The 24,186-nt window shown below is 39.2% G+C and overlaps 1 long non-coding RNA gene across 1 annotated transcript in view; it reads left to right on the forward strand.

The window, feature by feature from the left end:
* The first annotated feature begins 2,555 nt into the window (after positions 1 to 2,555).
* Positions 2,556 to 24,186, forward strand: part of LOC119876817 — a 62,702-nt gene continuing 41,071 nt past the window's right edge. The window contains exon 1 of the long non-coding RNA XR_005366958.1: positions 2,556 to 2,644. This is a non-coding gene — a long non-coding RNA (uncharacterized LOC119876817). The remainder of the gene's footprint in view (positions 2,645 to 24,186) is intronic.

The following is a 24,186-nucleotide window of genomic DNA, read 5'->3' on the forward strand; positions in this document are numbered from 1 at the left end:
GGTCCTGAATGTCTCCCAAACCAGAAGTGAACCCAAATTTGGAGCTATTCTGAGATCCATGAAGAAACCCCCATTAAAAAAAAAGTAAGGGTAAGGGTAATAGGAGAAAGTAAGGGAATAAAATCTTGTTTGAGGCTTAATCAGTTCAGTCGTGATCATTGTGTGTTCCCTACCCGGCAACAGCTCCTTTTAGGTCCCAACCTTAATTCTTGGTGGCTCTTTTTCACTTGCCAAATAATTAATGCAATAATAGTGATGGAGCCATAAATGTGTAAGGGATATCCAACATCCCACAGAAGAAAGGTAGGGCTCAACATAATCCAAACCTCATTAGGCATCTCTCTTCCTAGGCTTTCAGGGACTTGGAACCTAATGCTTCCAAATTAGTTTTGGACCTAATTTGACCCTGTCATCTCTGCCTCACAGGAGATGGAACCAGATCACCAGACTACATCACAAAGCTCTCCTATTTCCAAAGGCATGCAGAGCATCAGAGGCCTTTATTTGTCTAGGAGAAGCTCATGTGATTCAGTGTTCAGATGAGGATGTCTGATTGTCTGTACGAGTTGCAGAGCCTGGGCCCTAGAGGTGCCAAGGTCATGGCAGCATATACTCTTTCATGCTCTGTTCCCTATAACGTGATGGCTTACCTCTCTCCTTTAGACAACAGTCTAGAATCTCTCCTTAGATACGTTAGTCTTTATGTACACTGCATGCCCTATAAGAGAGAGAATGGTTAGGTCAGAGGAACTCCATGAACTACATTACATCACCTATATTGGGAAGATAACCTAAAACACAAACAAGAGGCTAGGACATGCATTATCTTGTTAAGTGTTAGAAAGTGAGGATTTTGATGTCACAAGCAATTGGTGGTCAGTATTAAGAGGTTCAAGAAGAGGGTCATGTCTGACATGTCAAGGAAAGGATACAGCTGCTGTCTTTTAAAATAACTTTCTGGGGCAGCCTGGGTGGCTCAGTGGCTTAGTGCTGCCTTCAGCCCAGGGTGTGATCCTGAGACCTGGGACCCCAGACCCCAGGATCATGCTGAGTCAAAGGCAGATGCTCAGCCACTGAGCCACCCAGGCATCCCAGGGCAAGCTTTTTCTTTTTTCAACCTCAGTTACCCACCACATCTATGTCCACTGATTCACATATTAATGTTAATTTCATGGCCCATGTCAACATTGTGAGATGCCTCCAATGACCTAGGACTTCTGAATTTCCTTAAGTTCTTGCCCTGATGATAGTGGTCCCACACCTCCAAAATTCTTCAGCTCAAAATCTCTGAAAGTGCTATTTGGTCCCTCCTTCAGCATCCAGTCCACCAACAAACAGGTGTGGTGAGCACTCAATCTGCGTTCATCACTAAAGTGGGCAATATCAAAGGCACAAGGACATTGAGTTGTGTTACCTGCCTGCTCTGAAGATACTTAAAAACCTAGTTACAAGGATGCCTGGGTGACTCAGTGGTTGAGCGTCTGCCTTTGGCTCATGGCGTGATCCTGGAGTTCTAGATTGAGTCCCACATCGGGCTCCCTGTGAGGAACCTGCTTCTCCCTCTGCCTATGTCCCTGCCTTTCTGTGTGTGTCTCTCATGAACATATAAATAAATAAAATCTTTTAAAAGTCCTAGTTACAAAGATTAATTAATATGAATCAAGAATCAACCTTATTAGTGGTTGAGGGAGAGGGAATTAAGGAGTTATTATTCACTGGGTAGAGAGTTTCTGTTTGGGATATGAAAAAAAATCTGAAAATGCATAGTGGAAAAGACTGCACAACGATACACTTAAAAATAATTAAAATGGGGGGATCCCTGTGTGGTTCAGCGGTTTAGCACCTGCCTTCGGCCCAGGGCATGATCCTGGGGTGCTGTGATCGAGTCCCATATCGGGCTCCCTGCATAGAGCCTGCTTCTCCCTCTGCTTGTGTCTCTGCCTCTCTGTGTGTGTGTGTCTCTAATTAATAAATAAAATCTTTTAAAAAATAGTTAAAATGTTAAGTATATAGACCACAATTTAAGAAACAAAAGGCAAAAAACCCCATTACTAATAATTAGTATGAGACCTTTTTTTTATTAACTTTAAGGAAGAATACTCTGAAATGTTTTAATAAAAATATAGATGAATGTTTTTCTAAAGTGTCCTTTTTATATAGAACAAAACCAAACCAAAATACATCCTTACGTTTAAGATAATTTAAGAGGAGTCACACCTGATGATGGGATGAATTTGAGCCATTTTAACATCTTTCCTGAACTTGCAAATTCCACACTACAAATATGAAAAGACTTTTCAACTAAAGAGCATTGAATGTCAAACTGACGAACAGCTTACATCAGCTTTTTAGTAGCAGGTTGAGATACCTACAGTGTAGCTTGAATCTTTAACTTTTATTATTCCTACCCAACTGGCTCCTGCTTCCTGCAGCTTCTTTCTTTGCCACTGCAATGGTTCTGTCTTCCATTAATATGACCTAATGTGGCCCAGCATGGTGTTTGGTATCCTCCGTCTCTTGGCTGTGACTATATATGATTAATAAAACCACTGTCAATCTCATAGGTGCAGTGTCGGGTGTCATGAGTTCAGTCACTTCCAGAACCCAGGGACACTCCCTCCCTCACCAATGGGATGAAGAGAAGGTAAACAGAATATTGTATCTCTTCCCCAACCAGCTCTGCTTCCTGCAGCTGCTGCTGCCTTTTCTCTGCTGAAACAGTTCTCAGTCTCCCATTAGTCTAACCTCCTGCCCACAAGAATACCATCAGATTGTGCAAACTTTGCACCTGCTCCAACCAGTGCACTCTTTACCCTACAGATAACCCACAGCCACTGCCATCCTACTAAGCCATTAAAACCATCTGCTGCCAACTCCTCTGCAGCATCTCACTCACCCTTGTTCCTCTGTCTCCAGACTCAGGAGTTAGAGCCAAAGATAATCTTATGTGTTTTTGCAGAGTAGGTCTTTAGTACAGGTTTATTTACTGGTTTGGTACTCATTGACAAAAGGTGCTTGAGTGGTTAGGACAGGGGAACCAGTGTATTTCCAAACAAAGGTGCATTCATGTAATGAACACATCAACAATACAGGCATGGATCTTCATATTTGCCCCTCCTGCTTCACGGTTTATACTGAAGAGTACACAAGGAAGACGAAGTACCTGAAAAGCCTCTATGGACTCTGGAGGGGTATTCAACTATAAATTCATATTCATTCATTTCTAGAAAATTTCTCAAAGCCAGAATCTGCTTCATGTATTTTTTAAAAATTTTTATTTATTTTAGAGACAGAGAGAGAGAGAGAGAGAGAGAGAGAAGAGCACAAGAGCAGGGGGAGGGAGCTGTGCTGTGTCTCAGTATCAGAAAATATTACTGAACATCTTAGATGAGCCAAGGTGCTGGGGACAGAGAAGCACACTATTCAGCAGCAATATTTTTATACGAGTGGTTTTATCAATGCCTAATAGTTAAAATTTGCAGGGAGTTGGACAGGAAACACCCTGTTAGTGTCAGGCCCCAAACCACCAGTGTTCAAGCAGCAGGTTACAGTGTGCATTAAGTGTAGCAAGCAACCAGAGACACTAGAGGGCAGCACCTGCCCACCCAATGCTCCTAGCCCAGAGAACTCTTAGTGACAGAAACTTTAAAAGGTCCTCTGTTCCAGTGGCTCTCAATCCTGGCCTTACATCAGACTCACTAGGAAGCCTGTAATAATATAGATTTCCTGGCCTCATCCCAGACTTAATGAGTCAGAATATCTAGGGGCAGGGTCCAGCAATCTATATATTAAGTATCAAAAATAACCCTCAAGCAAAAAAGCACTAAGGTCTGAGTATATATTTGGGAGATACTGGTAACAGCCAACCCCCAACCCCGGTTTTACTGCTATATGTCAATATAGCATATATATTGAGTGGGAATATCAGAAAGGAATAATATAATTGACATATAGCATTGTATTAGTTTAAGGAGTGCAACACAATGATTCATATATATATATATATATATATATAGAGAGAGAGAGAGAGAGAGAGAGAAATTCTTATCACAGTAAATTTAACATCATGTCCTCAGAGTTACAATTTTTTATGATGAAAATGTTTAAATTAAATCTACTCTCTTAGCAGTTCCCAAATATACGATATATAGTATTGTTAACTATGGTCATCATGCTGTATATTAGATCCCAGAACTTACTAATCTTATAATTGGAAGTTGGTACCTTTTAACTACCTTCCTTCCTTTCCTCCATCCTCCACCTCCTGCCACTGACAGCCACAAATCTCTTTTCTGTTTCTGTCAGTTCAGGATTCTTTTTAGATTATACATAAAAGTGAGATAACACAGTATTTGTCTTTCCCTGTTTATTTTCACTTAACATAATGCCTTAAGATTCATCCAGGTTGTTTCTAAAGGCAAGGTTTCCTTCTCTTTATGCTCGATAACATTCCATTGTGTGTGTGTGTATATATATATATATATATATCACATCTTTATCCATTCATCTATTGATGGGCACTTGGGTTCTTTTCCATATCTTGGCTACTGTAAATGGTGCTGCAATGAACATGGAGATGCAGATAGTGATTTTGCTTCCTTCAGATATATACCTAGAATTGGGACTGGTGGATTATACAGCAGTTGTATATTTAATTTTTGAGGAACCTCCATACTGTTTTCCATAGCTACTGTGCCAATTTACATTCCCACCAGCAATGCACAAGAGTTCCCTTTTCTCACCAGCGTTTGCTATCTCTTGTGTTTTTGATGACAGCCATTCTAACACATTCGAGATGATGTTTCATTGTGATTCTGATTTGCATTTTGCTGATGATTAGTGATATGAGGACTGTTGGCCAATTGTATGTCTTCTTTGGATAAATGTCTCTTCAGTTCCTCTGCTCGCTTTTTTTAAGTAAGCTCCACACCCAGTGTGGGAACCCAAAGTGGGGCTTGAATTCATGACTCTGAGATCAAGACCTGAGTTGAGATCAAGAGTCAGATACTTAACCAACTGAGCCACTCAGGCACCCTGATCAATTTTTAATCAGATTTTTTGGCTACTTAATTGTATGAGTTTTTTAAATGTATTTTATATATTAACCCCTTATCAGATATATGATTTGCAAATATTTTCTCATTCCATAGTTCATTTTGTGTTGATGATTTCTTTGATGTGCAGAAGCCTTTTAGTTTGATGCAGTCACGCATTTATTTTTGCTTGTGTTGTCTTTGCTTTTGGTGTCAAATCCAAAAAAAAATCATTACAAGGTCTGATGTAAAGGAGCCTACCCTCTCTGTTATCTTCTAGGACTTCTGCAGTTAAAGATCTTATGTTCAAGTTTTTAATGTATTTTGAGTTGATTTTTGTATATGATGTAAGATAGTGGTCCAATTTTATTTCTGTTACACATGGCTCTCCAATTTTCCCAAAACAATTTACTGAAGAGGTTATTCTTTCCACATTATATATTCTTGGCTCCTTTGTCATAAATTAATTGATCATATATGCATAAGTTTATTTCTGGACTTTCTCTATTCTGTTCCATTGATTGGTGTATCTGTTTATGCCAGAGGAACAGTTCTTATAGTGTTGCAGATCTACGTGAATATCTGATGAAACTATGTCTCTCACCTCACACTCAAAATCTGATTCAATTTCAGAGGGTCACAGACTTCATTTATGTATACTCTAGGATTCCCGAGGAGGCTAGTTAAGAAACTTGAGTATGTGCAAAGACAAAAACAACAGCTCAAAATCCTTCATATTCTGAGAAGTTATAGAAAAATAAGGAAAAACAGAGAAGACACAAATAACCAATAGTAGGAATGACAGAAGTGACTCAGCACAAATTTAGATGTTAAAAGGATAATAAATTAGTATATAAAAATTTTAATATATATAAATCAACAAAATAGAAAAAATGAACAAATTCTATAAAAGACACAAACCATCAAACCTTACTCCAGAAGAAATAGAGGGGAAGGTTAAGAGGTGGGGAAGTAGGGGGGATCCTAAGCTTGCCTCATCCCTTGAACACAACTAGATAAATATCAAATCATTCTAGACACCCTAGAAATTGATTTGAGGACTGAGTGAACAAACTACACACTAGAGATTAAAAAAAAAACAGACTGTACTGTGCAAGCTACGGAGAGTTGATTTGAAGGAGAAAAATGCTTCATGCTGTGGAGGAGAGGGAGCCTTGATCAGGGAGAGAGGAGAGAAAGGGAGAGAATAGAGGAAAGGAATGGAGGGGAAGGCAGAAGGAGGGAAAAGAGAAGGAGGAGGGAGGGAGAAGGAGAGAGAGAGGGAGAAAGAAAGAGACAGAGAGAGAGAAAGAGAGAGAGAGAGAGAGAGAGAGAGATCTGGCAGTGGATTACACAAGAAAAACTTTTGCCCAAAACCAATGACAGGGAAAAGGAGAGGGGCTGACTACTGCAAGTTTCTATAAGCAAGGGAGCACAAAGTCTGAAGTTTTAGAGCCCTCGCCATTGCCAGGGTTGTGCCTGGCAGGTTTAGCAGTGCTCTAGTGGGGAAGGAGGGCAGAGACCAGGGAACAGACAGAGTGGTCTGGGGATCCCTTGGGTCACATAGGGAGAAACAGTTCCCTTTATTGGGAGTGCATTTGGGAATGGGAGCATAGCCTCTCTGGGGACAGAAGACCCAGCAGATGCCACTGAGCTAAATAGCATAGGAACAGGGACACTGGCCGAGGGCAGGGAGCCTTAGTGCTGGCTTTCTGCTATACTTTACCATAAACTCTGAGCACCCGCTGAGACACAATCATTTTCTGTGCAGTGCAATGCTCTCCCCACCAGAGGATCAGCGAGGGGTCCATGTCACATGGTCTCTGAAGTTTGGAGTTTTGAAACCCAGCCTTGCCTGAGATAAAACATGGGCTTGCTGGTACTGCCTGGCAGGCAGACAGCTCGGACACAGGGTGAAAGAAGGGATCTGGCAGAAGCTGGGGACACAGGAGGGGCTGATTGTTTGCTCTTCTGTGAGGACTTCCTGAGGAGTGGCAGGCGCAAGCTCCCCACTCTGGAAAAGAGAGAGTGGGTGATGCTATTTTCTCCCACTGCCCATCAACACTGACCACTTCAGTAAGCAAAACAGCTCCACCACGTGGAGGCTGGAACCACTTACACCAAGGCCCACCCCACACTGTGCGCTGCAGGTGCATCTCCACTAGAGCAGGTCTACCTGAGAATCAGTGCAGCAGGCTCCACCGCCAGAAGACCAGCATAAACCTCTCTTAGCACCTAGGCTACTGCTCAAAGAGTGCTGCAGAGCTTCAGCTCTGGGGAAATAGGATCTAGCTTCCTTACTTTTTATTTACTTTTTTTTTTGGATCTAACTTTTTTTTTTGTAAATTTATTTTTTATTGGTATTCAATTTGCCAACATATAGAGTAACACCCAGTGCTCATCCCATCAAGTGCCCCCCTCAGTGCCCGCCACCCAGTCACCCCCACCGACCTCCCCTGCCCCCACCGCTAGTTCGTTTCCCAGAGTTAGGAGTTTCTCATGTTCTGTCTCCCTTTCTGATATTTCCCACTCATTTTTTCTCCTTTCCCCTTTATTCCCTTTCACTATTTTTTATATTCCTCAAATGAATGAGACCATATAATGTTTGTCCTTCTCTGACTTATTTCACTCAGCATAATACCCTCCAGTTCCATCCACGTTGAAGCAAATGGTGGGTATTTGTCGTTTCTAATGGCTGAGTAATATTCCATTGTATACATAGACCACATCTTCTTTATCCATTCATCTTTCGATGGACACCAAGGCTCCTTCCACAGTTGGGCTATTGTGGACATTGCTGCTATAAACATCGGGGTGCAGGGGTCCCCGCGTTTCATTGCATCTGTACCTTGGGGTAAATCCCCAGCAGTGCAATTGCTGGGTCATAGGGCAGATCTATTTTTCACTCTTTGAGGAACCTCCACACAGTTATCCAGAGTGGCTGCACCAGTTCACATTCCCACCAACAGTGCAAGAGGGTTCCCCTTTCTCCACATCCTCTCCAACATTTGTGGTTTCCCGCCTTGTTAATTTTCCCCATTCTCACTGGTGTGAGGTGGTATCTCATTGTGGTTTTGACTTGTATTTCCCTCCCCAAGTGATGCGCGGCATTTTCTCACATGCTTATTGGCCATGTCTATGTCTTCCTCTGTGAGATTTCTGTTCATGTTTTTTGCCCATTTCATGATTGGATTATTTGTTTCTTTGCTGTTGAGTTTAATAAGTTCTTTTATTTATAAATTTATTTTTTATTGGTGTTCAATTTGCCAACGTATAGAATAACACTCAGTGCTCATCCCATCAAGTGCCCACCTCAGTGCCCATCACCCAGTCACCCTCAGCCCCCCGCCCACCTCCCCTTCCACCACCCCTAGTTCGTTTCCCAGAGTTAGGAGTTTCTCATGTTCTGTCTCCCTTTCTGATATTTCCCACTCATTTTTTCTCCTTTCCCCTTTATTTCCCTTTCACTATTTTCTATATTCCCCAAATGAATGAGACCATATAATGGTTGTCCTTCTTTATGGATCTTGAATACTAGCCCTTTATCTGATTGGTCATTTACAAATATCTTCTCCCATTCTGTAGGTTGTCTTTTAGTTTTGTTGACTGTATCATTTGCTGTGCAAAAGCTTCTTATCTTGATGAAGCCCCAATAGTTCATTTTTACTTTTGTTTCTCTTGCCTTCATGGATGTATCTTGCAAGAAGTTACTGTGGCCAAGTTCAAAGAGGGTGTTGCCTGTGTTCTCCTCTAGGATTTTGATGGAATCTTGTCTCACATTTAGATCTTTCATCCCTTTTGAATTTATCTTTGTGTACGGTGCAAGAGAGTGGTCTAGTTTCATTCTTCTGTATGTAGATGTCCAATTTTCCCAGCACCATTCCCACCAACAGTGCAAGAGGGTTCCCTTTTCTCTAAAGAATGGGAGAAGATATTTGTAAATGACGTATCAGATAAAGGGCTAGTTTCCAAGATCTATAAAGAACTTATTAAACTCTACAGCAAAGAAGCAAACAATCCAATCATGAAATGGGCAAAAGACATGAACAGAAATCTCACAGAGGAAGACATAGACATGGCCAACAAGCACATGAGAAAATGCCCCGCCTCACTTGCCATCAAGGAAATACAAATCAAAACCACGATGAGATACCAGCACCATTTATTGAAGAGACTGTATTTTTTCCAGTGGATAGTCTTTCCTCCTTTATCGAATATTAGTTGGCCATAAAGCTGAGGGTCCACTTCTGGATACTCTATTCTGTTCCATTGATCTATGTGTCTGTTTTTGTGCCAGTACCACACTGTCTTGATGATCACAGCTTTGTAGTACAACCTGAAATCTGGCATTGTGATGCCCCCACCTATGGTTTTCTTTTTCAATAATCCTCTGACTCTTCGGAGTCTTTTCGGATTCCACACAAATCTTAAAATAATTTGTTCCAATTCTCTGAAGAAAGTCCATGGTATTTTGATAGGGATTGCATTAAATGTGTAAATTGCCCTGGGTAACATTGACATTTTCACAATATTAATTCTTCCAATCCATGAGCATGGAATATTTTTCCATCTCTTTGTGTCTTCCTCAATTTCTTTCAGAAGTGTTCTGTAGTTTTTAGGGTGTAGATCCTTTACCTCTTTGGTTAGGTTTATTCCTAGGTATCATATGCTTTTGGGTGCAATTGTAAATGGGATTCACTCCTTAATTTCTCTTTCTTCTTCTTTTAAGAAGCAGACTAAAACACACCTATGATCTAGTTTCCCTTTTAAAAAAATTAATTTATTTTTTATACCTTGGATCTAGCTTCTTTTAACAAGCAGATCAAAATATGCTAGGATCTAGCTTCCTGTCTTTTCCTTAAAAAAAAAAAAAAAAAAACAGCCTCTTCTAAATACAGCCATTACTTTCAAGATCGGCAAACAACAGGCTGTTCTAACAGACACAAAAAAATGACCTACACAAAATGATAAGACGGAAGATTTCACCCCAAATGATAGAACAAGAAGTCAGAGAAAGGAAAAAAAAAAAAAAAAAAAAAAAAAAAGAAGTCAGAGAAAGGTATTTAATCAATATATATACAAGATGTCTGAACTATCATTTAAAATAAGTACAATAGTTGGGCTTGGGAAAGCATAGAAGACACTAGAGAAAACAATAAAGCTGAAGGAAGAGGGAAAGAAAGGTTTTGGATCATGAATGTAGACTTTGAAAACTCAGTAACTCCTTAAAGTGTAGTAAGATTCCAATCACAGGAGTCCCAGGAGAAAACAGAAAGAAAAGGGGGCAGAAGGTTTATTTCAGCAAATTATAGCTAAAAACTTCCCTAATCTGGGGAAAGAAGTGGATGTCGAAATCCAAGGAGCACAGAGAACTCCCATAAATACAACCAAACCCGGCCATCATCAAGACATAGTCACACTCAAAATACAGAGACAACAAAGAATCCTGAAAGCACAAGAGGAAAAAAGTCCTTAACCTACAAGGAAAGACACATCAGGTTCACAGCAGGTCTGTCCACAGAAATTGGCAAACCAGAAGAGAGTGGCAGGATATATTCAACATGCTGAATGGGAAAAATAGGCAGTCAAAAATATTTTATCCAGCAAGGCTGTTATTCAAATAGAAGGACAGTTAAAGTGTTTCCCAGACAAACAAAAACGAAAGGAGTTGTGACCTCTAAACCAGGCCTACAAGAAAATTAAAGGGGACTCTTTGGGGGGAAAAAAGAACAAAAGCAACAAAGACTAGAAAGGAACAGAGAAAATCACCAGAAACATTAATTTTATAGGTAACACAATGGCACTAAATTCATTCATATCTATCACTGATCACTCTGAATGTAAATGAACTAAATGTTCCAATCAAAAGACATAGGGTATCAGAATGAATAAAACAATAAGACCCATCTATATGTTGCTTATAAGAGACTGATTTTAGACCTAAAGACACCTGCAGATGGAAACTGAGGGGATGGAGAACCATCTATCATGCTAATGGATGCCAAAAGGAAGCCAAAGTAGCCATACTTATCTAGATACACTACATTTTAAAACAAAGACTGTAACAAGAGATGAAGAAGGGCATTATATCATAATTAAGGAGTCTATCCATCAAGAAGATCTAATAGTAGTAAATATTTATGCCCCCAACTTGGAAGCACCTAAATATGTAAATCAATTAATAACAAACATAAAGAAACTCATTGATAATGATACAGTAATAATAGGGGACTATAACATCCCACTTATAACAACGGACAGCTCAGCTAAGGAGAAAAATCAACAAGGAAACAATGGCTTTGAATGACACACTGGACCAGATGGACCTAATAGATATATTCAGAAGATTTCATCCTAAAACAGCAGAATACACATTCTTTTCAGTGCAAAGAACATTTTCCAGAATAGATTACATTCTGGGTCACAAATCAGCTGTCAACAAGTACAAAAAGACCAAGATCACATCATGCATATTTTCAGACCACAACACTATGCAACTTGAAGTCAACCACAAGAAAAATTTGGAAAGACTGCAAATACAAGAAGGTTAAAGAACATCTTTCTAAAAAATTAATGGCTTAATCAAGACATTAAAGAAGAAACAAGGGGTGTCTGGGTCATTCTTAAGGTTGCTTAAGAATCTGCCTTTGGCTCAGGTCATGATCCCGGGGTCCTGGGATGGAGCCCCAAGTTGGGCTGCCTGCTGGATGGGGAGCCTGTTTTCTTCTCCCTTTGCCACTCCCCTCACTCATTCTCTCATTCTTCCCCCTCCTTCCCTCCCTCCTTCTCCCCTCTCTCTCCCATCTCTCTCAAAAAGATAAAAATCTTTTAAAAATAAAAAAATTAAAAAGAAGAAATGAGAAAGTACATAAAGCAAATGAAAATTAATACATGACAGTCCAAAACCTTTGGACGCAGCAAATGCAGTCACAATACAGGTCTATCTCAAGAAGCAAGAAAAGTCTCAAATGCACAACATAACTTTATACCTAAAGGAGCTAGAAATGCAACAGCAAATAAGGCCTTGAGCCAGAAGAATAAGGGAAATAATAAAGATTAGAGGGAGATAAATGATATAGAAACAAAAAAAAAAAAAAACCCTGCAGATCAATGCAACAGAGAGCTGGTTCCTTAAATTAGTAAAACTGATAAACCCCTAGCCAGACCTATCAAAAAGAAAAGAGAAAGGACCCAAATTAAGTCATGAATAAAAGAGGAGGAATCACAACCAACAACACAGAAATACAAATAATCATAAGACAATATTATGAAAAAATTATATATATATACGCATATACATACATGCATACATATGATGGAATATCACTTAGTCATCAAAAAGAATGAAATCTTGCCATTCGTAATGATGTGGAGGGAGCTAGTGTATTATGCTAAGCAAAATAAGTCAGAGAAAGAAAAATACCACATGATTCCACTCATGTGGAATTTAAGAAACAAAACAGATGAACATAGAAGAGAAGGAAAACTAAAATAAGGCAAAAACAGAGGGGGGAGACAAACCATAAGAGATTCTTAACCCTAGTATACAAACTGATGGTTGCTGGAGGGGAGGTGGGTGGGGTCATGGGGTAACTGGTTGATGGGCTTTAAGGAGGGCACATGATGTAGTGAGCACTGAGTGTTATGTGCAACTGAGGAATCACTAAGTTCCAGCCCTGAAACTAGTATAGACTATATGTTAAATGGAACTGCATAGAGAATCCAGAAGTGGACCCTCAACTTTATGGTCAACTAATATTTGACAAAGCAGGAAAGACTATCCATTGGAAAAAAGGCAGTCTCTTCAATAAATGGTGCTGGGAAAATTGGACACACACATGCAGAAGAATGAAACTAGACCATTCTCTTATACCATACACAAAGATAAACTCAAAATGGATGAAAGATCTAAATTTGTGAGACAAGATTCCATCAAAATCCTAGAGGAGAACACAGGCAACACCCTTTTTGAATTTGGCCACAGCAACTTCTTGCAAGATACATCCATGAGGCAAAAGAAACAAAAACAAAAATGAATTATTGGGACTTCATCAAGATAAGAAGCTTTTGCACAGCAAAAGAAACAGTCAACAAAACTAAAAGACAACCTACAGAATGGGAGAAGATATTTGCAAATGACATATCAGCTAAAGGGCTAGTATCCAAGATCTATAAAGAACTTATTAAACTCAACAGCAAAGAAGCAAACAATCCAATCATGAAATGGGCAAAAGACATGAACAGAAATCTCACAGAGGAAGACATAGACATGGCCAACATGCACATGAGAAAATGCTCGGCATCACTTGCCATCAGGGAAATACAAATCAAAACCTCAATGAGATACCACCTCACACCAGTGAGAATGGTGAAAATTAACAAGACAGGCAACAACAAATGTTGGAGAGGATGTGGAGAAAGGGGAACCCTCTTGCACTGTTGGTGGGAATGTGAACTGGTGCAGCCACTCTGGAAAACTGTGTGGAGATTCCTCAAAGAGTTAAAAATAGAACTGCCTTACGACCCCGCAATTGCACTACCGGGGATTTACCCCAAAGATACAGATGCAGTGAAACGCTGGAACACCTGCACCCCAATGTTTATAGCAGCAATGTCCACAATAGCCCAACTGTGGAAGGAGCCTTGGTGTCCATCGAAAGATGAATGGATAAAGAAGATGTGGTCTATGTATACAATGGAATATTACTCAGCTGTTAGAAAAGACAAATACCCACCATTTGCTTCGACATGGATGGAACTGGAGGGTATTATCCTGAGTGAAATAAGTCAATCGGAGAAGGACAAACATTATATGGTCTCATTCATTTGGGGAATATAAGAATTAGTGAAAGGGAATAAAGGGAAAGTAGAGAAAATGAGTGAAAATATCCATGAGGGTGACAAAAGATGAGAGACACGTAACTCTGGGGTAGTGGAAAGGGAGGTGGGTGGGGGGTTGGGGTGACTGGGTGATGGGCACTGAGGGGGGCACTTGGCGGGATGATAACTAGGTGTTATGCTATATGTTGGCAAATTGAACGCCAATAAAATTTTTTAAAAAAAGGAAACAGAAAAAAATTTTAAATCCACTTTTTTTTGCCATTTAAATATAAATAAATAAATAGATAGATAGATAGATAAATAAATAAATAAATAAATAAATAAATAAATAAATGCCTCTAAATGAGGAGGAACAGACACAAGGGTAAGGTAGGAGTCAGCATTCCTCATCTTTACAAGTAGATTCCATCTTGACAGAGTTCTGTGAGCCATTTGGTTTCTTCAGGATGGACAAGCTATAATTAAACTGAAAAGAATGTGGAGTACCTGGCTGGGTCAGTCAGGGAAGCATGAGACTCTTGATCTCAGGGTTGTGAGCTGGAGCCCCATGTTGGGTGTAGAGATGACTTATATTTCCCAGTGTAAATCAACATCTTAGTATTATAATTTATGTCTCGTATTCTTTTTTTAAGATACAGTTTTTAACTAATCTCTAGATTACATGTCTCTTCCTCCTAGTAAGTAGTCTCTATCCTCCTAGCCAGCTGCAGAGGCAGGGAGAGCAATCCTAAACACCAAGCTACTGCAATGACCATAATCCCCAGCCTCAGAGGAGAGCGAGTGCTACTATTTCCCAGTCTAAACTGCCTTCCTCTTGTGTGCCTTTGTTTTCTTCCATTAGTATAAAGTAGATTCTATTAAAGAGTATTTAATGAATGAAGCATGAGGAATAATAATGTTATCTAGAAGTGAATCCTGAACACTTAAAAGTTGCATGTTTTCAGCTTGGTAGGAAATAATAAGTAGTTATACAAAGGTACTCAAATATCTCAGAGTGTGACTGGTATACACAAACTGCTATATAAGTGTCCTATAAAGAGGAGAGAGATTATTTTTGGCTGAAGTGATCTGGGAAAGCTTCATGTAGAAAATGGCATTTAATCTAGTGCTTGAAGCAGAAAGAAAATTATAATGTGTGAAGTTGGAAGAGAAAATGATCCAAATGCAGGCGTCAGTATGCTCACAGAGGTTGCTGGTGTTTCTGTGTAATGATATACGGGGATAAGAAAAGGATTCTTGAAATACTTATTTTACTCTGGGTATATTATTTTGTATATATTTTATCTCAGTGCAGTGAGGTTTAGACTTCATTTTGTCTTTGTGTGGAAACTCCGAGGTCGGGATGTCTCCCTATAGCTGTATTTTTCTGCATGATGTGGCCATAAACTGTGGAGTTAGGTCTCCTGAATCTGACCATATGTGTTCCTAGGTATAAACTTCTGTGTGGGTGCATTTCTCTGCAGATATTTTGGTCTTTGTGGGTGTGTGCACATGCAGTCCTGAGGGGATAGGAAGGAAAGACAGAGAAAGGAGTAGCAGGGTGGCAGGGTATGGGGGAAGAAAGCGGGGTGTTGACAGGAACCTGTCTGAAGCCCAAATATGAAACTGATACACATAATGAGTATTTTAAGTAGTTGATAATTCATTGTCACATGGACCTCAGAGGTTCTTTTTCTAATAAAACAACATTTATTGGTAAAAAACTAGCTTTTCAAAATGCCATATTTTATCCGTCACATTCTATCTCTTCTCATTTGTCCTTCCTTTCATCCAATTTAACCCTATTTTTGGATTTTTTTTTAAGTTTCTTTTCTTCTTCTTCTTCTTCTTCTTCTTCTTCTTCTTCTTCTTCTTCTTCTTCTTCTTCTTCTTTCTTCTTCTCAAAAAGAAAGCTTTATGTTTTCTTTCTTTTCTTATCCTTCCAGTTTTAATCCTTTCTTCATTGAAGTTTTCTCCCTGTTTTTCCTTTCTCTTCTAATGTATGGAGCTAATACCATACCCCACCCATACCTCAGAATCAATTGTATTTAAATTGGGAAAAGGGTTATCTCTTGTTGTAAAGATGTTTTAGGCTCAGTCTTGGGCTTTTGTCTCCACTGTCACTACCACAGTCAGTTCATTCACTGGTTCAACAAATTTTAATTGGGTGCTTTTGTGTATGTCAAAGGCCTTGTTCTAATTCCTGGAGAAACAGAAAAAATACCTAGCATAGACAACCAAGTATATTAATTATCATCTTTAATGAAAGTAACCAACTTTTCCATCCTCCAGACATAGGAGAAAACTAAAAGACAGAGATGCAAAAGTGAGTTAGCTAGTTTTTTATAGGTATCTATTATATATCATCTTAAGAAAACTGAGGTAGTAAATAATCATCCAATGCATTTGCGTATTTATCATATTTGTTAATATATTGCCATTTTAGGAAATAAGGACAAATCAAAATTAGGGTTAGTGAGCAATATTTCTACATTTGTTTCTTAGAAATAGTCCAGGCATTTGGGGATTGTTTATTAATCAACTTGATTGTGTGTTTAATGATTAAAGTTGTAAAGTTAGTTAAGAATCTGGAAATACAATTTTAGCTAATGCAATATTATATATCCTTATGAATTCTAGAATTATAAGAATTTCATAAAATTGAACTCCTTTGAAAAGATATTATCACCATTTCACTTACACTAATATATACATATATAATATGTGTATAATTGGTATAGAAAATATATTTGAAGAAATAATGGCTGAAAATTTCCCAAATTTAATGAAAGTTATAAATTCACATTCAAAAAACTCTGGAAAACAGCGGTTTCTTACAAAATGAAACGTACTCTTACTATATGATCCAGCAATCATGCTCTCTGGTAGTCATTCAACGGAGTTGAAAACATATTTCCACACAAAACACTGTAGCTTTATTTATAATTACCAAAACTTGGAAGCAACCCAGATGTCCGTCAATAGGTAAATAGATAAACTGGTACATCCAGACAATGGAATATTTTTCAGCACTAAAAAGAAATGAGCTATCAAGACATGAAAGACATGGAGGAAACTTTAATGCACATTACTAAGTGAAAGAAGCTAATCTAAAAAGGCTTCATATTGGGGTGCCTGGGTGGCTCAGTGGTTGAGCATCTGCCTTTGCCTCAAGTTGGGAGCCTGGGGTCCTGGAATTGGGTCCAGCATTGGGCCCCTTGCAGGGAGCCTGCATCTTCCTCTGCCCGTGTCTCTGCCTCTTTTATTGGGTCTCTCAATAATGAATGGCTACATATTTTTTATTCCAACCGTTTGACATTCTGGAAAAAACTGAACTATGGGTGACGGGAGAAGGATAAATAGGCAGAGTATGGAGGATTTTTAGTCAATGAAAATACTTTGTATGATACTATGATGATAGATACATGTCATTATACATTTGTCCAAACCCCACAGAATGTAACAATAGGAATGAACCCTAGTGTAACTGTGGGCTTTGGGTGGTTATGATGTGTCAGTGTAGGTTCATCAGTTCTGACAAATTTACTACTCCGGTGAGGAATGTTGATAACGGAAGAAGTTATGCATTGTGGTGGCAGGGTTATATGGGAACTCTGTACCTTCTTCTGAATTTTGCTGTGAACCTAAACTGCTCTAAAAAGATAGTCTTTTAATTTTTTTTAAGTGGAAAAAAATCAATGGGAACTCTTGACACCAAATTTAGTACTTTGAAATAATCTGTAACTTTTTTTAAATGGGCAAAAGACTTGTACAGACACTTCACCACCAAACATGTACGGACAATTATCATATGGTTTCACTTATATGTGGAATTTAAGAAACAAAACAGATCATAGGGAAGGGAGGGAAAATAAAATAAGATGAAATCAGAGAGGGAGACAAACCACAAGAGACTCTTAACTATAGGAAACAAACTAAGGGCTGCTGGAGAGGAGTGGGTAGGAAGATGGGGTAACTGAGTGATGGGCATTAAGGAGGGCATGTGAATGTAATGAGCACTGGGTGTTACATGCAATTGATGAATAACTGAACTCTAGGGCTCCTGGGTGGCTTAGTTGGTTAAGCGTCTGCCTTTGGCTTGGGTCATGGTCCCAGGGTCCTGGCTTGGGTCATGACCAGGGTCCTCAGGTGGGAGCCCGCTTCTCCCTCTCCCTTTGCCCCTCCCTGCTGCTTGTGCTCTCTCTCTCTCTCTCTCTCTCATATAGATAAATAAAATCTTTTTTAAAAAACCCGAACTCTACATCTGAAACTAATGATACACTATGTGTTAATTAATTGAATTTAAATAGGATAAATAAAAAAGATGTACAGATGATAAATAAACATAAAAAGATGTTCAGTATTATTACTCATTAAGAAAATGCAAATTAAAACCACAAGGAGATACTAATATATATACATATATATATATATATATTTCTTTTTTTTTTTTTTTTTGCATAAGGGAGATACTAATTAACCTAATAGAATGCCTAAAAAACAAACTGAAACAATAGTGAAAACTGACAATACAAGTGCTGATGAAGATGTGGAACAACTGGAACTCTCATACATTGGTGGTAGAGATGCAAACTGGTACAGTCACTTTGTAAAACACTTTTCCAGCTTCTTACAAATTTAAAATATTTACCATACCAGTACCTTGAGTACACCATCCTTTCAGATAGTTTTTGAACATTCTCTCCAAGAAACTAACAATGAGTGCATTTGACAACTGTTTATCCTGCTTTTAAGCCAGCATCAGAACAACCTCTGTTCAAAGCTTTTAACCTAAAATATGCCCTAAAGAAGGGTATTCATAAATGAATTTGATTTTTCAGCCAGTGAGGTATTTTGCCCTGTGATTAGATTTTCTTGGCATAGAACAATTAGTTGTGTGATTTTGTAAGTGCTTGAGTGAAAGAAAGTGCTCACAACATAGGTGGGTGGGTGGGTATGGACCCAACTTATCAGTAACAACCTTAGCTAGTAGTTCATGCTTTAGTGAGAAGGAAATGGGGAAACGGTTACTACCATTTGGAATTCATAGAGTATATTGGGGAGAAAAACATTTTTAAACATATTAAACCTCATTGTTGAAATAATAAATTTGGGGTTTTTTTTCCTACTTTGGAATTCTAGGGATTTGAGAGAATTCCAGAATGTTGTTAGCCTAAGTCCCTCTTTTGAGCAAGGCTCGGCCTCTATGAGAAACAAAAGATGGTATGGTAGATGCAGGGAAATATCTTGGTCCACACACAGTTCAAGCTCTTACGATCCAAAGGTTTCTGTTTTCTGGCCTTTAATCTTCTATGTCTTCCTCAGTACCATGTAGCTCCAGCTCTTAAAATAAATTTACTTGATGATGACTTTCACTGTCCTATACTTGTGCTCTGAATTTTTAAGTGTTAGCAATGAATACAGGGATGAGACCAGATGAACCCTCTCATTTTTCAGTATCCCTATGAGTATTAATCCTCTTGATAAGTCATAGTATTCTCATAAGAGCTAATCAAATTTTAAGATGGTAAGAGGGTTAGGGCAAATTTTGTTGACATGGAGGATATAGGCAGAACTCACTTGGCATAGTTCCCAAATGCACAAATTTCAGTTCCACAGTCAAGTTAAATAACACCAGTTCCTAAACAACATAGTTGAGATTTCAGTTACCACTGTAGATTAGCTGTGAGTAACTGCATGAAGTACAAACTTCACTATTAACCTTTTAGTCCACAAATCACTATGTAAATAACAGATAAGCATTGTGGTCAGTGGCCAATGCATCACTTCTTTCAAAGTCTATCAGTGATTGGTCACTGTGTGATTATTCAGTTTCCACAGAGATAACAAAGATTACAGTTGTATTGCCTCTTTATCTTTGGGTGATAAACCATGCACACTCTACTAAAATAAATACTTGAAAAAGGGAAGTAGTCAACAAAGGTGAGAGTATAGTAGAGAAACAAAATAATCCTAGGGGTGAAATTGGAATAAATGTAAATGGAGTTATAAAAGAAACAGCTGACCATGGATGACATTGCCATCATTTGAGAGACCCTAGATATGTAGCAAAAGGAATGTAGTAAAGACAAACTTAACATAAATGGGTGAAGGATGATTGTGTGCCCGAAAAAGTGATGCCAGCAAAGTACTTCACATTAAAGTAACTCTCAAGACACATTTCATGACATTGAAAGTGCAAAGATAAATGTTGGAGGCTAATCCAGGCTTCGATTAGTATGATAATCTGCGAAGTCATAGAGAAAATACTCACTCCATACCCTAAATGACATTATAAGAAGGCAAGAATGATTCAAACCATTCATGACACACTTTTTTCGTAGTAAGTGTTTTTTTTTTTTTAAGGTTTTTATCAATTTATTCATGAGAGAAACACACAGAGAGGCAGAGACACAGGCAGAGGGAGAAGCAGACTCCCTGCTGGGAGCCTGATGCAGGACTCAATCCCACATCCCTGGAATCATGACCTGAGCCAAAGGCTGATGCTCAATCACTGAGCCACCCCGGTGCCCCTAGAAGGTGTTTTATTACAATCTTAGCAAGACAGTTCAGTGGGTATCTGAAGGTTTAAAGAGAAATATATACTTTCCAGGTACATGAACAATAATACAGTAAAAAGAAAAATCCTTTTTTTCCTACATAAATTAATCTGTATCTTTTAAAAAAAGATTTAATTTATTTATTTGACAGAGAGAGAGAGAGAGAGAGGGAGCGCACAAGCAGGGGGAGCAGCAGGCAGAGGGAAAGGGCGAAGCAGGCTCCCAGCTGAGCAAGGAGCCCAACGTGGGGCTTGATGCCAAAGTCCTGGGAATGACCTGAGCCAAAGGCAGTCACTTAACCAACTGAGCCACCCAGGCACTCTTATTCTGTATCTTTGAAAAATTTTAAACCACTGAATAGTTTGATTTAAAAACTCACAGTTTTGGGGCGCCTGGGTGGCTCGGTTAAGTGTCTGACTCTTGATTTTGGCTAAGATCATGATCTCAAGTCGTGAGATCAAGCTCTACATTAGGTTCCATGCTCAGTGGCGCGTCCGCTTGAGATTCCTTCCCTCTCCCTTTCCCTCTACTCCACCCCCTGCTCATGTGCTCTCTCAAATACAAATAAATCTTTTTTAAAAAAGCTTTAAAAAAATCATAAGCTTATGAATACTAGAGTACTGATGAACAAAAATCATGGGGGATTTTTTGTTTACCAAGTTATTAAAGTGTTTACACCTACAAAATTCCTCAGTGTTGAAAAAAAGATATAAAATATATCCTCTAAAATGTCTCCTATAAGCAGGAAAGACCAATCTGCAAGCCTTAAGATAAGTTCAGAGTTTAGAGGCAGATGAAGGGAAAATCCTTAGCAAGTAGCATCTTGTTTTTGTATAAAAAATGAAAACAACACACTTGAAATATCAGTATTTCATTATTATGATATATGGGGTTGGAAAGGAAGGTAGGTGACACAGGTAAAGTGCTATTTTCAATCACATATTAGCTATTTTTTTAAATGACTATATAATACCTGCCTCTAGGTGGCGCAATGGCCCCTGCACTCCAGCCAGGCTCTCCTGGCTGCTGAGGAAGCCTGATCAGGAGGTGGCAATGCCCCCTGAGGAAATTAAGATATTTAAATACAGGTTCCAGTCCAAGATAGCCCTGCAGGAAGACCCTGAACTCACCTTCTCCACGAAACACAAAAATTATACCTATTTAAGAGCAATTCTTCCTGAAGAAGAACCGAGGGCCAAATGAACAGCTTCTGCACAACAAAAGAACAGCAAAAGAACAGGAAATGAGAACAGCAAGAGAGACAAGACATGGGTGCCCGCTGTGTGGAGAGCCACAGGATCTCTCCGCTTGCACCCACTACAGATTCAGCTAACTTGCCAGAGTGACTTCTGTGTAGAGAGCCCCAGGACCTCCCAGCCTGCACATGGCCTCGCAACACCTGCTTTAGCAGGGCACCCCTAGCAAAAGTACCCAGGGATCTCCTCATATCTACCCACTGCAGCTTCAGCTGTCCTGCCAGGGCACCCACTGCACAGAAAGCCGTACACCCCCCAGTCCACATTGTGCCTTATCTCCAGCGATGCTCTGCCAGGGTACTCTGCACCGAGAGCCCCAGGACATCTTGAATAATGCCCACTTCAGCTTTAGCTATCCTGCCAAGGTGTCCTCTGTGTCTAGAACCTCAGGATACTCTGGTTTGCATCCACTTTAGCCTTAATTCTCTGGCCAGGGTACCTGTAGTGTGGAGAGCCCGGGGCCTGTACCAATCCACACTCACTTCAGCTTTAGCTGTCCTGCCAGGCTGCCCACTAGATGGGTTAAGGCCCAGGACCCCAGTCCATACCAACCACAGCTCCAGCCAGCAAGCAAAAAGTCACCAAGCACAGGAACTATGCAGGGGATGTCTACACGGAAGACTATTCCTTCAACTTTAAGAGAAGTAGCTATTCCACCTAAAACACAGAAACACAGAAAAGTCAAGCAAAATGAAGAGACAAAGAAATATGCTCCAAAAGGAAGAACAAGACAATCTCAGAAAAAGATTAAATGAGACAGAGGTAAGCAATATGATGGATAAAATTTAAAGTAATGATTGTAAAAATACTCGCCAGGATGGAGAAAAGAGTAGAACTCACTGAAGTATTCAATATAAGGAGATGGAAAGCATAAAAAAGATTTGCCTCTCTCTTTTTTCCCCTTTGTCACCTGAAGATAATATTACACTGCATGTTAACTAACTGGAATTTAAATAGAACCTTAAAAACCAGAAAATATAAACAAAAAAACAATCAGAGTTGAAGAACACAATAACTGAAATTTAAAAATACACTAAATGGAATCAACAGCAGATTAGTGGATACAGAAGAACATAGCAGTGATTTTCTTTAAAGATTTTAAAATTATTTATTTATTCATGACAGACAGAGAGAGAGAGGCAGACACACAGGCAGAGGGAGAGGGAGAGAAGCAGGTTCTATGCAGGGAGCCTGACGCGGGACTGGATCCCAGGTCTCCAGGATCATACCCTGGGCCAAAGGTGGTGCCGAACCGCTGGGCCACTGGGGCTGCCCCATATCAGTGATCTTGAAGACAGGATAATGGAGAGCACAGCAAAAAGAGAAAAGAATTTTTAGAAAATGAGAATAGTTTGACAGATCTCTCAGACAACATCAAATGAAGAAATACATTATAGAGATTCCAGAAAAGAAGAGAGAGAAAAGGACAGAAAATTTATTTTTTAAAAAATTGCTGAAAGTTTCCCTACCCTAAGAAAGGAAATAAACATCTAGGTTCAAGAAACACAGAATGGTCCAAAAAAACAGGAGGCCCATACTTCAACACATAATAATTAAAGTGTCAATGGTTAAAGATAAAGACAGGATTTAAAAAGCAGCAAGAGGAAAGCAAAGTTACCTACAAGAAAAACTCTATAAGGCTACCAGCTGAATTTTAGCAGAAACTTTGCCAGAGAGAAGTGACACTATATATTCAAAGAGAAAAAATGTGCATCCAAGAATACTCTATCCAGCAAGGCTATCACTCAGAATAGAAGGAGAGATAAAGAGTTTTCCAGATAAACAAAAGTTAAAAGAATTCATGACTACTAAACCAGCCAATCAAGAAATGTTAAGAGGGACTCTGTGAGTCGAAACCAAAAACCATAAGGAAGAGTAAGAAAAATAGGAACCACAAAAGCAAAAAAAAATTTTTTTAAAGAATATTTATAAAAATTAGTCAAGAAGGGCAGCCCCGGTGGTGCAGTGGTTTGGTGCCGCCTGCAGCCTGGGGTGTGATCCTGGAGACCCGGGGTCGAGTCCCGCATCAGGCTTCCTGCATGGGGCCTGCTTCTCCTTCTGCCTGTGTCTCTGCCTCTCTCTCGCTCTCTCTGAATAAATAAATAAATAAATAAATAAATAAATAAATAAATAAATCTTTAAAAAAATTAGTCAAGAAGCACAAAATAAAATGATATAAAATATGATATCAGGATGCCTGGGTGGCTCAGTGGTTGAGCATCTGCCTTTAGCTCAGGGCATGATCCCGTGGTCCTGGGATCGAGCCCTGTGTCTCTACGTATGTCTCTGTCTCTCATGAATAAAGAAAGAAAGTCTTTAAAGAAATATGATACCAAATATCTGAAATATGGAGGGGAGAGAAGTAAACAATGAGTTTAAAATGAAGTGACCATCAGCTTAATATAGACTGCAAAATGCAGAATTTGTTATGTATAAATCAAATGTAACCACAAATCAAAAAAGAGTAATAGACATGCAAAAAATAGAGAGTAAGGAATCCAAGTATATCTCTGAAGA

Source organism: Canis lupus, chromosome 11, assembly GCF_011100685.1.
Source record: "Canis lupus familiaris isolate Mischka breed German Shepherd chromosome 11, alternate assembly UU_Cfam_GSD_1.0, whole genome shotgun sequence".
NCBI lineage: Eukaryota > Metazoa > Chordata > Mammalia > Carnivora > Canidae > Canis > Canis lupus.